Source organism: Sus scrofa, chromosome 13 (assembly GCF_000003025.6).
Source record: "Sus scrofa isolate TJ Tabasco breed Duroc chromosome 13, Sscrofa11.1, whole genome shotgun sequence".
Taxonomy (NCBI): domain Eukaryota; kingdom Metazoa; phylum Chordata; class Mammalia; order Artiodactyla; family Suidae; genus Sus; species Sus scrofa.
In genome coordinates, this window is record NC_010455.5 from 94,041,748 (window position 1) to 94,055,998 (window position 14,251).

Genomic DNA, 14,251 nt, shown 5'->3' on the forward strand with positions numbered 1-14,251 from the left:
CTAAAGTATCATAAACTGCCTCTAGAGGACGAAGGGCTAAAAGTTAAGTTTCTGCAATTGTTTTTCCTCGAAAATAAGACAATTTTTTAAGACATTTGTCCTTTTGATACAGATGGTTATATAACTTTGACGTTGGAAGTAGTATTATTACTACATCTATATCATGAGACTATTTCTAAACATTTTTCATAAGCATAGGCTAAAATGCAAAATGTGTTACATTTTGTAAAAGCAACCTTGTTATTTCATTAAACTAATGGGAGAGAATTAATTGCAGAGATTGGCACAATCAGAATCAATTAATAGTTGTTTAATATTCTTCTGGATTCAAATCCGTATTTCCATAAAATAACAGTAGAAAGCAAGTACAATCATGTATTAAATGCCACATCAATTAATCATTTATAAGGTGCTGATTTAAATGCCAAAAGAATTAATATGACCTTTCATTTATCAAGAACTGGTTGGCATTTTGAAAAGAAAGAATTTTGGAAATACTTTTCTGTGCATACTTCAAGACTCTCAGTAATTATTTGAACATATTTTTTTCAAAGATAGCCTTTGCCTTGAAAGCAATGTTATGAAAAGAACTTTATATTTTTAATTAAAATATAGTTGATTTACAATGTTGTGCCAATTTCTGCTGTACAATAAAGTGACTCAGTCATATATATGTATGTGTGTGTATATATATATACATATATATACACACACAAATATCTATGTATACACATTCTTTTTTAAAAACATTATTTTACATCATGATCTATCCCAGGAGATTGGATATAGTTCCCTGTGCTATACAGTAGGACCTTGTTGTTTATCTATTCTAAATGTAATAGTTTGCATCTACTAACCCCAAACTCCTATTCCATCCCACTCCCTCCACCACCCTTGGCAACCACAAGTCTATTCTCCGTGTCCATGAGTCTGTTTCTATTTTGTAGATAGGTTCATTTGTGCCATGTTTTAGATTCCCCCTATAAATGATATCATGTGGTATTTGTCTTTCTCTTTCTGACCTAACTTCACTTAGTGTGATAATCTCTAGATCCATCCATATTGCTGCGAATGACATTATTTTGTTCTTTTTTATAGCTGAGTAGTATTCCATTGTATATATGTACGACATCTTCTTAATTCATTTATCTGTCAGTGGACATTTAAGTTGTTTCCATGTCTTGGCTATTGTGAATAGTGCGCAGTGAACATAGAGTGCATGTACCTTTTTGAATTGTAGTTTGGTCTGGGTATATGTCCAAGATTGGGATTGTTGGTTCATATGGTCATTCTATCTTTCGTTTTCTAAGGAACCTCCATACCATTTTACATAGTGGTTGTACCAATTTACATTTCCACCAACAGTGTAGGAAGGTTCCCTTTTCTCCACACCCTCTCCAACATTTTTATTCGTAGACTTATTAATAATAGCCATTCTGACTAATGTGAAGTGGTACCTCATTGTAGTTTTGTTTTGCATTTCTCTAATAATTAGTGAAGTTAAGCATTTTTCATGTGCCTATTGGTCATCCATATGTCTTCTTTGAAGAAATGACTATTTAGGTCTTCTAACCATTTTTCAATTGGATTGTTTTGTTGCTGTTATTTAGTTGAAGGAATAGTTTGTATGCCTTGGAGATTAAGCCCTTGTCAGTTGGATCATTTGCAACTATTTTCTCCCATCCTGTAGGTTGTCTTTTCATTTTTTGGGTTTTTTTTTTTATGGTTTTCTTTGCTGTGCAAAAGCTTGTAAGTTTGATTAGGTCCCATTTGTTTATCTTTGGTTTTATTTCTACTGCCTTGGGAGACTGACCTAAAAAAAATCGCTTGTGCAATTTTTCAGATAATGTTTTGCCATGTTCTCTTCTAGGAGTTTCATGGTGTCATGTATATTTAAGTCTTTAAGACATTTTGAGTTTATTTTTGTGTATGATGTGAGAGTGTGTTTTCATTTCATTGATTCACATGCAGCAGTACAGTTTTCTAATATCACTTGCTTAAGAGACGGTCTTTTTTCAGAGTTCCCATTGCAGCACAGCAGAAAACAATCCAACTGGTGTCCATGAGGTTGCAGGTTTGATCCCTGGCCTCACTCAGTGGGTCAGGGATCTGGCATTGCCATGAGCTGTGGTGTAGGTTGCAGATGTGGCTCGGATCCCGCATTGCTGTGGCTGTGGCATAGGCCGGCAGGTGTAGCTCCCATTTGACCCCAAGCCTGGGAACCTCCATATGCCATGGGTGCAGCCCTAAAAGCACCCCCCCCGAAAAAAAAAAAAGAGAGAGGAGAGAGTGTATCTTTTTTCCATTGTGTATTTTTGCATCCTTTGTCAAACCATAAAAGACACAGATTTGCCAAAGCAATGAGGAAAAAAAAAAATCAAGGCAGGAGGTAACTCTCCTAGACTTGTCCTAGACTTCAGACAACACTACAAAGCTACAGTAATCAAAAGAGTGTGGTGCTAGTACAAAAACAGACATATAGATCAATGAACAAAATAGAGCCCAGAAATAATTTAGGTTAATAAAATAATTAATGTAGTCAATTAATCTGCAACAAAGGAGCTAAACATTTTTATGGGGGAAAATTTAAGCATTTCTCCAAGTAAGAGAATCATATTAACACTCAAAACTTTTTTGAATTTGTACTTATCTTTTTATATATGAAGTAAGTGTCTCAACTAAAGCATACTTCAAAACTGATAACACATGAACAGACTTTCAAGTCAGAGGGAAGCTCCACTAGAAGCGAGAATCCTATTTTTCAGGAGATTTTTGAAAGCTAATTCATCCTTAAAGGAGGCAAAGAGAAGTAAAAATGAGCAGAACTGTGGCAGACATGACTCTAAGATAGTGCTGGAAGACATGGTGCCCTAGTCCTCCAGCCTAGGAATATGATGAGCTAGCATGTTTGCTATCTTACATGGCGAAGGGAGTCCCAGAAATATTTAAAGTCACTGGTGAGTTGACTTTGAATTAATCAAAACCAAGGTTATCATCATGGGCCTGATATAATCTCAAAACCTTTCAAAGACAGAAGATTACCTGGTCAGTGGTAGAAGAGGAAGTCAGAGGATTTGAAGCACAAGGATTTGCTGTACCATTGATGGCTCTGAAGAAGGAGGGCACCCATCGTCACTTTCTGGAGAGAAACCTCTAGGAGTGAGAATGACCCCTAGCTGACATCCACCAAAGAAATGCACAACTCAGTCCCAACGGTCACAAGGTACATACTAAATTCTGCCAATAATCTGAATGATCCTGGAAACAGAGTCTTTCTCTGAGCTTCCTCACATCTTCCAGATAAGCACCCAGTCTGGCTGGGACTTTGTTTCAGCCTTATATGACTTGGCAGAGGACCTGGTCGAGATTGCCTAGACTTCCGATCTACAGAACCATGAGATATTAAATAAGTAGTGTTTTAATTTACCCAATTTGTGATAATTTTCTGTGAAGCAATAGAAATTTGTATGTGGATGCAAGACAAGATTGTTCTTTGTCAAGGAGAATCACAGCCCAACTGCTTTTGGACTCATGTTTGAGTCCTGAGAAGAATATTTTGGGTAAGATAACTGAGGATCCCATTACATGGCCTAAATAAAATATATTTAGATAAAAAGCTGAACTGCAAACAATTTGCTATAAAATAATCCAGAAAAAAAAAGTTGGAATGGATGTGAAAGAAGATTACCACAATTTTGACGATTATTGAATGTTTCACTTTTCCATATGACAATTTCCTTATGAGAGCATATTATATATTTTATATGATAGCATATGTTTTCATAAGATAGCAGGTATATTTAAATATGTATCATATGGTAAATATACAATATGACTCTAAAATTTTCAAATGAAAAACAGTGAGAAAAACTGGAGGACCAGAAATAGTAAATTTTGAAAGACACAAGGTAGGTATGATTGAACTGAAAAACAAAAACACAACCCAAAACAGGCATGAGAGACCTGTTGCAAATAAAGTAGAAGAGCATAGGAGTTGGGCCAAATATTTCAATGGTGAGCTACCTCTGGAACAATGATCAGAGTAATTGATTGGGAGCCTGCTGAGGTGGTAGCCAACCAGTTTGTTACATACCACTCCAATCCTCATCCCTCTTTCTTGCTGTACCAATCATGGACATTAGGGCTACAGAGGACAGAAAATAACAGTGCCTGGAGGTGCTCAAGATGAAATGGCAGAAGCTCATGTAGCTACCAAGACCCAGGAGGAAGAGGGAAATCTTTCTGTCACCCAGTATATCCCATAATTACTCAAGATGGGCTGAAGTAAGCAGTATCACATGTACAGTCACCAGGGTAAGAAAAATCTCAAATACAAAGATAAGCAATTTTTTTTTTTTTTTTGCCTTTCTCTAGGGCTGCTCCCACAGCATATGGAGATTCCCAGGCTAGGGGTCTAATCGGAGCCATAGGCACCGGCCTACACCAGAGCCACAGCAACGCAGGATCCGAGCTGCATCTGCAACCTACACCACAGCTCACGGCAACGCCAGATTCTTAACCCACTGAGCAAGGCCAGGGATCAAACCTGCAACCTCATGGTTCCTAGTCAGATTCATTAATCACTGCGCCATGACAGGAACTCCAAAAATAAGCAATTTTTTTTGATGTCTTACTGTTCAAGTAAAACCTCAAAAAAAAAAAAAAAGTAGAGGAGTTCCTGCTGTGGCTCACTGGTAACAAACCCAACTAGTATCCATGAGCATATGGGTTCAATCCCTGGCCTTGCTCAGGCATTGCCTGAGTTGTGGTGTAGGTCGCTGACATGGCTCGGATTGGCGTTGCTGTGGCTGTTGTGTAGGACGGCGGCTGTAGCTCTGACTTTACCCCAATCCTGGGAACTTCCATATGTTACAGGTGTGGCCCAAAAAGCAGGAAAAAAAAAAGTAGAAGAAATAGCATCTGATGCAGTAAAGTTAATAGTACAAAGGAAAGAAAATTTTAAATGAAGTGTAACATTGTAGATGGATACAAGATAATACAACTTTCATGAAAAAATAACAGAATCATTATAAAATATAATTATCCCAAAATAACAGTAAAATCATACATATTTTGATAATATTTCTATTTTGGGAATAATGAAAAATACATAATAGGAAAAGCAAATAAGAAATTATGCTGAAGTCATTAAAAAGATTTTAGTGGAATGGAAAGTAAAAAATTAAGAAAAAAGGAAATTAAAACTTGGTAATATTCTTTTTATTTTTATTTATTTATTTGGGCCGCTCCCACGGCATATGGAGGTTCCCAGGCTAGGGGTCGAATCGGAGCTGGAGCCACCTGCCTACGCCAGAGCCACAGCAACACAGGATCCGAGCCGCGTCTGCAACCTACACCACAGCTCACGGCAACGCCGGATCGTTAACCCACTGAGCAAGGGCAGGGACCGAACCCGCAACCTCATGGTTCCTAGTCGGATTCATTAACCACTGCGCCACGACAGGAACTCCTAATATTCTTTTTAAAAATTCCAGGAAAAATTTTTGTGTTGGAATCCTCAATAGCCACATATTTCTTAGCTCTGTCTGCTTAAAGGACATGAGAATGATGATCCAGTAGCAATGAGTACCCCAAATACCAGATTGTGGTCTCCAAATACCTTTTCTCACCAAGAAGAACCAAGGTTCTTCGAAGAGTGCACACTATAAGCCTGGCAAAAAATGCAATAGAGTAGTCTGAACATCTTCCTGTGCTAGAAAGCAAGGAAGCTGTCAAGGGCTGCAAGTATCAAAGCCAATTCTGACTCGAATTAGCTAAAGAATAGAACTTTAAACATCAAAAAAAGAATCATGACTGTAAGGGATAGAAACACATTGAATAAAAATCTGTGAGTTCATAATAAAAGTCCCCTCAGATTTCTATGCCTAACAACCTTTGGAGGTTATTAGGACATTCATTTGCTATTCTGAAAACTGAAATAAAGTGAAATCATCACTATTTATCTCACCTTTTCTACACATACTCTTTCAGGGTAACTAAAAAGTTGATAAGGGAATGTTCTCCGTTGTAGAATAATTATTTCTATTATTAGAAAAACCAGCACTTTTCTGCCTCTAATAATGGTTAACACAAGGTTATTAATGGCTGCTAAAATGTTAGGTAAAAGGCAGATAAGAATTTTTATAATGACTGGATCAGTCAATACATGAATCTACTGAATGATTTCAATATCACTAAGAAAAAGAGAACTATTTTTATATTACACACCTAGTACCACCCATGTATTAACCTTGTCAAAAACTGAATCTGAATTCCATCAAGCAATTAAAATGTTAGTTTACAGGAAATTCAGATGACACAGAAACATGTTAAATGATACTACAGAGATACTAAATCCAAAATATGAGAAGTTCTACAGAACGAACAACTTTAATTTCTTTAATTAACAAGCAGTTTTTTTAGGAGTTCCTACTGTGGCACATTGGGATTGGCAGCAGCATCTTGGGAGCGCCTGGTCGCAGGTTCACTACCAGGCCAGCACAGTGGGTTAAGGATTTGGCATTGCTGCAGCTGCAGCTTAGGTTGTGATTACAGCTCGGATCTGATCCCTGGCCCAGGAACTCCATATGCCAAAAATGAAAAACCAAAAAACAGCCACGTGTTTTTTTTAAATGAGATGGGACTGTTATTGAACAAAAGCACTTGAGACAAATTAACTAGATGTGATATGTGCATTTATTCTTTGAACAAACCAATTATATAGATACTCAGAGAAAATTGTTTATGAACAAGATAGGTATTAGTAATATTAAGGAGTTACTAATTCTCGAGAATGACAATGGTATTGTAGTTAAATTGAAAAGCTCTTCCCTATTAAAACTTTAAGTACTTACCAATGAAGTGATATGCTATTTTACATTTGTTTTAAAAATACTTTAGCAGATATTATACTATATACTATATAATATTTGATGTATTTCCAAACATTTACATATGTGTATATATATGGTGCATGTGTAGGGATGAATCAAAGTTGAAAATGTTGATAGTTCTTGAGATTAATGATGGATAATATATGGGGTTTCATTATCCACATGCCAAAAACACACGTACACACATGTAGCTTTGATATTTCCCTCAAAATGCAACAGAAGGGCCAAGGAAGTAGATCCACAGCTTTCAAAAATCTCATTAGAAATGCAAATATAGAGGGACCAACGAAAATGGAAAGGGAAAATATTTGCAATTTTTTTTTAATTTCAGAATTTTAAAAAGGCAGAAAATTTTAAAATGCTAAGTAGAATATATGAAAAAGATCCATTTCCTGGGCAAATCATGGTGAAATTTAAGGACATCAAAAAAAAAAAAATCTGAAAAGTACTTCAGAGAAGAAAAAAGACATTACGTATTAAGGTACAAGAATTGAAATGACATATAACTTCCCTAGTAAAAGAAAAAAACAAAAAAGAATACACAGGAGTTCCCTGGTGGCTCAGCAGGTAAAAGATTTGACATTGTCACTGCCGTGACTCAGGTCACTGCTATGGTGTGGGTTCTATACCTGGCCTGGGAACTTCTGCATGCCATGAGCACAACCAAAGAAAAAAAAGAATACATAGCAGCAGAAAAAACATCTCTAGTGATTTAAGTGAGAAATAGTTTTTTTAGCTTTATTGAGATACAACTGGCAAAATTGTAAGGTATTTAAAATGTACAGCATGATGACTTTTTATCCTGTACATTGTGAAAGTATTCACTCCATCTGGTTTTCATGTCTACCATCTCACATATTTATCCCTTTTGTGTGTGGGAGAACATTTAAGTTCTACTCTCTCAGCAAGTTTCAGTTATACCATACAGTGTTACAACGCTAGTCACCCTGTTATACATTTAGATCCTCAACCTTACTCCTCTTACTCACCTTTTTTTTTTTTTTTTTTTTTTTTTTTTGGTCTTTTTAGGGCCACACTGATCTGATGGCATATGGAAGTTTCAAGGCTGGGGGCCAAATTGGAGCTCTAGCCACTGGCCTACACCACAGACGTAGCAACACCAGAACTGAGCCACATCTGTGACCTACACCACAGCTCACATCAACGCTGGATTCTTTTTTTTTTTTTTTTTTTTTTTTTGTCTTTTTGCTTTTTCTTGGGCCGCTCCTGCGGCATATGGAGGTTCCCAGGCTAGGGGTCGAATCGGAGCTGTAGCCACTGGCCTACACCAGAGCCACAGCAATGCAGGATCGGAGCCGCGTCTGCAACCTACACCACAGCTCATGGCAATGCCGGATCTTAACCCACTGAGCAAGGGCAGGGACCGAACCTGAAACCTCATGGTTCCTAGTCGGATTCGTTAACCACTGCGCCACGTTGGGAACTCCAACGCTGGATTCTTAACCCACTGAGCGAGGCCAGGGATCGAACCTGTGTCCGACAAATACTGGTCTGGTTCATTAACACTGAGCCACGACAGAAAATCCACCTTATCCGTCTTATAACTGAAAGTTTGTGGCCTTTTACCAAACTCTCCCTAGGGAGAGAAACAGTTTTGAAGCTAAAATGCCTTATCATTTACGTGAAAATACAAAGGCAATCTCAGTTAATATAATACTCAAATATAAATCCTCTCAGAAAGATTAACAAGGAAATTTATGTAAGAAAAAATTAGTTATAAAACAAAAACAAGCAATGGTAATTGTTAAGTATTGTTTTCAAGGAGTGATAAATATGTAATTAAAATCCTTAGTGATCTCATCATGTACTGAGAGTGGAACAAGAAGAAAACAGGGATTAGATGCTGTGAAAAGGATTAGACCAACATTATTTTAAAAGTATATTTAAATATGTGTTAAATTTTTTAAATTTAAAATGCAAATGCTAAAATGAAAAAGCCATGCAATGTCAACTGTTGGCAAGGATGTGGAACAATTAGAACTCTCATATACTATGGTGAAAGTTCAGATTGGTACAATCACTTTGGAAAACTGGTCTTATCTACAAAAGCTGAGTGTAAGAGTTCCCATCATGTCTCAGTGATAACAAACCTGACTAGTATCCATGAGGATACAGGTTCGATCCCTGATCTTGCTCAATGGGTTAAGGATCCCATGTTGCTGTGGCTGTGGTATTGATTGCAGACGCGTCTCAGATCCCAAGTTGCTGTGGCTGTGGTGTAGGCCAGCAGCTGCAGCTCCAATTTGACCCCTAGCCTGGGAACTTACTTATGCCGTGGGTATGGTCCTAAAAAAAAAAAAAAAAAAAAAAAAAAAAAAAAAAAACTGAATGTACACAAGTTGTATCATCCACTGATTTCATTTATAACAATGCAACCAAGAGAAATGAGTACTAATGTACATCGTAAAATGTATACTAGACTATTCATGACTACATTATAAGTAATTGCCAAACAAAAGAGTTCCCTGGTGGCTCAGCACATTAAGGATCTAGTATTGTCACTGCTGTGGCTCTGGTTAAAAACAAACAAATAAACCCAAAACAGTAGAATGGATAAATAAGTTTTGGGGAGTTCCTATCATGGCTCAGTAGTAATGGACCTGACTAGTATCCATAAGGATGCGTGTTCAATCCCTGGCCTCGTTCAGTGGGTTAAGGATGTGGGTTGCCATGAGCTGTAGTGAAGGTCGCAGACATAGCTCAAATCCTGTGTTGCTGTGGCTGTGGTGTAGGCCAGTAACTACAGCTTCCGATTCAACTCCTAGCCTGGGAACGTACAGATGCCATGGGTCGGCCCTAAAAAGATTTAAAAAAATAAGTTTTGGCATGTTGATCAATGAGGTACTGTACAACAATGAAAATGAAGAAACTAAAAACTACATGCAACAACGTGGATGAATGTCACAAACATAATGTTAACAAACAAAAAAAAGATACTCCATTTCCATATGTTCAAAAACAGGCTGAACTAATCTACATGTTAGAAGCCAGGATCATGGTTATTCTTGAGAAGACAATTAGAATTGAAGGGAGGTTTAAGGGACCTCTAGATACTAGTAAAGATCTCTGGTCTTGATCTGGGTGTGAAAAATCAAGTTGAAGAACTCTTAAGACTCAACAATAAGAAAACAAACAGCATGATTAAAAAAAAGAGCCAAAGACCTTAACAAACACCTCACCAAAAAAGATGTACAGATGGCAGATAAACATATTGTCACCATATGTCATCAGGGAAATACAAATTAAAACCACAGTGATCTACCTCTGTACACCTATCTAGGCCAAAACCAAAACAGTGCACCACAGCCACTTTGGAAGGCAGTTTGGAGGTTTCTTACAAAACTAAGCACATTCTTACCATCTGATTTAGCAGTCACACTTCTTCCTATTTACCCAAAGAAGCCAGAAATATATATCCACACAAAAACCTGCACGTAGATGTTTATAGCAACTTTATTTGTAATTGCCAAAAGTTGGAAGCAAACCAACTGTACTTCAATAGGTGAATGGATGTATAAACTATGGCATATCCAGATAATGTAATAGTGCTAAAAAAGAAATGAGCTATCAAGCCAAGAAAAGAAATGGAGGGATCTTAGATGCATATTACTAAGTGAAAGAAGCCAATCTGAAAAGGCTACATTCTGTACAATTCCAACTATATGACATTCTGGAAAAGGCAAAACTATGGAAACAATACAAAAAAAAAAAATCAGTGGTTGCTGGGAAAGAGGAGGGTTATGGGTGGTGCATAGAGCACAGAAGAGTTTAGGGCAATGCAAAAAAAATACTCTGTATAAGGGAGTTCCCATAGTGGCTCAGCCATAACGAATCCAACTAGTATCCATGAGGATGTGGGTGGGATCCCTGGCCTCGCTCAGTGGGGTAGGGATCCAGCATTGCTGTGAGTTGTGGTGTAGTGTGCAGACACAGCTCGGATCCTGCATTGCTGTAACTGTGGCTGTGGCCGGCAGCTGTAACTCGACCCCTAGTCTGGGAACTTCCATATATCTCAAGTATGGCCCTAAAAAACAAACAAACAAAAAACAAAAAAACTTCTATATGATATTATGGATGTATATCATTATACTTTAATCCAATCCATAGAATGTAGAATACCAAGAGTGAAGCCTCAAGTTAACTATGGACTTAAGGTGGATTATGGTGTGTCAAGGTAGGTTTGTCTTTGGCATTCTGAGAGTGACTTATTTATGGTGAGTGCCTCTGTGAGGGCAGAGGGCGGAAGGGAAATCTCTATATCTTTTCAATGTTGTTGTAAACCTAAAACTGCTCTTAAAAAAATGCACTCTTTTAAAAAAATTATCAAGTTTTAAGTTTGTGATTTCTTGCCTGGAAATCAATAAAATTTTCAAAAATTTAGCCAACCCTTAAAAATAGAATTTATTTAAAATGTAGAACTTCTAAACTATGAATGGAGGTAAAAATAGAATGATTAACCAACCCAAAAATAAATAGAAAAGGAAACATCAAAAAATAAAAAGCATGGTACATAGAGTACAAAATATGACATGGCAAAAATAAGTCCAGACTTATCAGTAATTTTAACTGTGAATGGCTTAAATTTAATTCTTGAAAGACAGAAATTCTCAGATATAGTTCAGTCTTAGGTCTAGTTTGTATGATTTATAAAAGACCACTTAAGCAAAATGATACAAAAGATTTGATACATGAAAAAAATCTGTAAAATGTAAATATTATCAAAAAGAAAACTAGTGTAGGAGTTCCCGTTGTGGCATAGTGGAACTGAATTTGACTAGGAACCATGAGGTTTTGGGTTTGATCCCTGCCTTGCTCAGTAGTTTAAGGATCCGATGTTGCCGTGAGCCGTAGTGTAGGTAGCAGAAGTGGCTCAGGCTCAGGTCTAGTGTTGCTGTGGCTGTGGTGTATGTCAGCAGCTGTAGCTCCGATTAGACTCCTAGCCTGGGAACCTCCATATGCAGCGGGTGCGGCCCTAAAAAGAAAAGAAAACTGATGTATTAATATATAATAGTAAAAAAGTAGATTTTAAGACATTAAAAATGAAAGATATTTCAAATTTATTAAAGAAATAATTCACCAAGAAGGAAAAACGGTCATGCATGTCTTCAAAGTATAGAAATCAGTGGAGAAATTGGCAAGACCATAATCATGTAAGGAAACTTTATTATGGAATCTCTTACACAGAAAATATACCTTCTGCTCAAAAACAAATGGAACATTTACAAGATGCAATTATATACTACATAATTTTATTTCAAATTCTATAAAAATAAAATTTTAAAACCCTTACTAAAGAAGCCAAATTATCATATAATTATAGGTGTCTGTCAATTATGAGTGAACAGTTGATTATCATAATAATTATATATTTTTTCTGTCATAACTGCAGTCTAGTTTATTAAAGAGTAAAATCATACAAGACTATGATAAAGCTCTAGTTATTGCTCAGGGCTGTCCGTGTGAAAAAAAAATGTGAATGGATAGAAATATGACTTAAGTCTCAGAAGTTTTCTTAATAAGCAGGATTTGGGAGAAACGTTGGAGCTGCAGTGGTCTGTATTTCAATCTTAAAAGTCTCTCAATTCAATACGTGAACTCTGGAGCAGAAGAAAGCCATTTCAGTATTAAATTCTGAAGGCCACTTAGGCACAATAGATGCTAATGTCAGCTAATTCACACATCACCGGGTCTTGTTGCTCATAACTGCCCAGGAAGCAAATGTGTGCAATTCATAGGACCACCACCAATACTGACTCTTTCCTTGCCCTGTGTGTGTATTCCATTAGGTACAATAAAGGCCCTTGTAACTGGGAACAATATAAACAACAGTATTTGGGACAGTGCCTTGAGGCTTGTTCTGTGTGGGCACAGTAGCTCTACAATTTTCTTGCTTTGCCAAGTAACATTGCCTCACATTAAATGGACATTGAATCTAAGTTTGAGCTCCTTTTTGAGGACAGAGGAAGAAGCTTATAAGAAATTTCCCCTAAAAAAAAAAAAAAGACAGTTGCTCAGTTGTAAATGGAGCCCTTGTTTCTTAAAAAGTTATTCATTTTCACTGAACATGTTTTCAATCAGAGAGAAAATCTAGAACTGTATGTTCTAAAATGAATTTATAAATTTTCTGTAAGATAGTCATCTTTTGTCCAGCCTTCAACTTTTCTTCCCAAGAATAGAGTTTATTTGATTCACAGCTTTATAGAGAAATAGCCAATTGGATAGAAATCATTGAAATTTTTACTCCAAGTCATACAAATGTCACAGTGAGTGTGTGTGTGTGTGTGTGTGTGTGTGTACATAGATATGCTGGTTAATGTTTAAGAACTGTCCTCTCTGGAAAAAAGGAAAAAGTGCCAATTTGTAATGTTTGTTGGTTTTCATACTCCCTCCATGACATGTATATCATGACATATATCAAGCTACCAACATGATTCCTGAAAATTTAACAATCATCCCTCACCGGCCATTGCAAGCCAGCTCCAGCACACTGGTTGGGGGATGTAGAGGGAGGAGAAATACTATTGCACCATCAAAATTGAACTGATAAAAATATCTGTATCTTGCTAGTCTGCATATGTAGTTGAGGGTATTCAGTTTATGGTAAATGAGATCTTTGATGATCTACTCATTATATTTTTACTTTGGCAAAATTCTGCAGCACAAATATCATTCCATTATGCCATTAGACCTCAGCGGGAGATGGTTGAATATAATAGCACACACACACAAAAATCAATGCTATACTTGTATATAACTACAGAATAAAAGCAATTTTTAAAGAAATATTTTAAGGGCTTTGTAAAGCAGACCTTAAAACAGTAAGTAGATCTTTGTATTAGTTTTTTTTTTTTTTTTATGTGAAATCATTACCTTCTTGCTCTGTTCAGCCCTGAGAAGAGCTTCAAGCTTTATTTCGGAAATGCAAAATTAAAGTCATGCTGAGAGCTTTTCCTTTTAAAGCAGACAACAGCTTTTGTATGTGAGGGCATGTCATTCAGGTGCATTGCCAGCATGTGTGACTCTGAAAAGCTTTGTATGATTTTAAAATAGGAGCAATGATCTTACCAACATCTTTTCCTAACCTGGAAATGGGCTCCTTCTAATCGGGAAACTAGAGGGCGTGAAACCTCATTTTTCCTTAAGTTATTGTACTAATTGCTATTCAGATTTTTGAAATAAGACATCATTTTATAAACATTGATACATTTTGTTCTGTTCAATTTTATGCATTATACCAAACACACACATAATTATTAGGAAATACTAGAACATTTTCAATTTACAACATTAACACTCCGAGAAATTGCAGTTCTTAAATAAAAGAATTTTAAGAATGA